We start from the raw sequence: 2989 nt of genomic DNA on the forward strand, positions 1-2989 counted from the left end.
GAGAGAGGGGGGAGAAAGACCATAGGAGGAGGGGATCGGTACGAGGCTTCGTCCATGTCTCCTGGCGCGAGATTGGGTTGAAAGGGAGCACGACACGGCGAAGTAGGAGGTGGCGCAGTCTGGCGCATGCACTGGTTGCCAGTGGGCACAAGGTTGAAGACAACCTTGCCCCTGGTGGGCTGGGCCAACAGTGCCAGGCCAGGTGGGCTGCCAGGTTAGTCTTCTGCCTCCTTTTGTGTTCAGTTTTGTTGTTTTTATTTAAATCTTTGCCAATGTTGTAAATCCAAACTGAATTGAAAACTAGTGCCAATTTCCTCTAAATATTTTTTATGTTGCTCATTGGACAATTCCAAATTTAGATAAAGTATTTCAGGGATTTTGAACTTATATTCAGATTAATATGAATATAGATCCAACTGCAAATACAATATGAGTTAAATTCAAATGCCCAAAATAATTCCTTAAAATGTTCTTAAATTTTGGTTTGAATTATAGTTCTTGCCAAGTTTCTCAAAGCAAGTAAGGAACATTTTGGAACAATTGAATAAGATTTCCAGGGTTCTTTGCTCTTTTTTTCTGAGGCTTTGAAAATCTCCTAATTTCAATTTACTTTGAAAATAAAAGCATGCATGATGCTACTCACTAATGCAACTAATTACAAAGCAAATTATAGGGCTGCGACCGAGGGCTCTGATCCGCCGTTCGCCATGCCGGAGAAGGCCGGAAATCACCGGAAGGGAGCTTGGGGGAAGAGTGGAGTGGCTAGGGTTTTGTTCATGAAGGGGGTCGGCATGAGCAAGTGTGGGCCGAATCTGACGTGACAAACTCGCCCGGACCTCCCCATATCCGCCACAGATTTAGGCTGGATATGAGGGGTGTTGGTCGGTACGGACATTTGGGGCTGGTACGAGGCATCCGGCTGAGTCATGTTTTTTTTTATGTGTGGTCAGTGACGGGGCTGTCCGCCTGAGCATATAGGAAGGGTTTGGGGAGCCCAGTTGTGTAGATGCTCTTACGGATTTAATTCAATTCTCAGTCATTCGCCAAAAAAACATAAGTCAGTCACAGCACACATATCTTAGCTACATTGCCGCGGACCAAGCACAGCCGCACATGGCATCTACCACCGGAGTGTGAGCAGTTGCGTGCACAGTACCCACGAGAAGCACGCGGACTGGTGTCGGACGCGGACCTGCATCATGCATGATCAATGCATTGGTCAATCGGCATGTCCCTGTTAATTCCCTGATGATTCTGTGTTGGCATGGAGATCTACATATACTCCTTTTAGAAGGCCAACACTGATACTCCCATCCCATCCCATGGCGATGAACACAGCGCTATGTCGGTTACTGCCTCTGCCTATGTTACATGGTACGGGGATATGGGTACGGGGATACGGATACGGCGATACAGGAGAACGGCATTTTCTGAAAATAGACTTACGGGGATACGGCGGGTATATGTATAAATGCATAGAAAATCAGCACCCCTAAACAATACTTTTGAGATGAGGAAATTCTCCTTTTAGAAGGCCAACACTGAGTACTCCCATCCCATCCCATCCCATCCCTCTGCCTTTTAGAAGGCCAACACTGAGTACAGTTCATTCCAACAGGTGATCAAGTTGCTGATGGTTTTACAAAACCTTGCAAGCTCGACAACTTCAAGCCTTCAAGACCAATCTAAACCTTCACATGTTGAGATTGAGGGAGGATGTAAATGATAGGCTTGATAGTTAGTTTAGATGTGACACATATGTCACGTTATTGTGTGCGTTGTGTATCTTGTAACAAAGGTAGGTTGTTAGGAAGATTTGATCCTATCTCTTGTATAGCTTGGAGGATGGGTCAAGACTCCAACAACCTGCCGCCGCATGTACTCCTTGTGCTATATAAACACGCACGCGTCCCTGCTACGATGCATACGCTTATCGCAAACCAATTCCTCTTACATGGTAATCAGAGCACCTCTCGAGCTCATCCATGGCAACATCTTCAAGTACCTTCCCATCCTCTCCATTCGCTCACGTCGTCTAGGAGAAGCTCACCAAGGGCAACGAGGCGCTATGGCGGGCGACGGTGCTGTCTGCCATCCGCGGTGCCCAGATGCAGAAGTACCTCGACCTCGATCATCAGGTGCCGCCCATGCAGTTGGAGATCACGGACTCCGACGGGAAAACCAAGAAGAAGACCCGCAACCCGGAGTTCCAAACCTGGTATGCACAAGATCAGCAAGTTTTCTCGTATCTTCTGACAACGCTGCCCCATGAGATGGCAATTCAGGTCGCCACTTGCCACACCTCGGCCGAGCTGTGGAACACGGTCCAGGGGATGCTGTCCTCATAAACCCGTGCCGCGACCGTGAACGTGCGGATCGCCCTCGCCAATCTCCAGAAGGGAAACAGCTCCATCACCGACTACGTCGGCAAGATCCGAACCCTCTGTGACGAACTTGTCGCAGCAGGCAAAAGGGTGGACGAGGAGGATGTCGTTTCACACATCCTCGCCGGGCTTGAAGAAGACTTCGACCCGGTTGTTTCGGCCATGTGCTCCCGTGCGGAGCCAGTCACCGTGCCAGAGCTGTACTCACAGCTTGTTAGCTTCGAGACACGGATGAATCTTCGCCATGGAGGATCGCAGTCCTCGGCAAATGCGGCAACACGAGGGCGTGGCCGCGGTGGTGGTGACCGCGGCCGCGACAGACAAGGCGGCGGCAACGCTGGTGGCGATCGCGGCCGTTCCTACACCAAGCAAAACGGTCGCGGTGGAGGTGGCAGGGGCAACTACAACAACTCTGCTCCTGCCCCCAAGGTGGTGTGCCAGATCTTTGGCAAGCCAGGCCACCCGGCCTGGAAGTGCTGGAAGCGCTATGACGAGTCGTACCAGGGAGAAGAAGAGAAGTCTGCCAACATGGTGGCCCCTGTTGGGAAACGTAGTAATTTCGAAAAAATTCCTATGCACACGGAAGATCATGGTGATGGTATAGC

Source organism: Triticum dicoccoides, chromosome 5B (assembly GCF_002162155.2).
Source record: "Triticum dicoccoides isolate Atlit2015 ecotype Zavitan chromosome 5B, WEW_v2.0, whole genome shotgun sequence".
NCBI classification, from domain to species: domain Eukaryota; kingdom Viridiplantae; phylum Streptophyta; class Magnoliopsida; order Poales; family Poaceae; genus Triticum; species Triticum dicoccoides.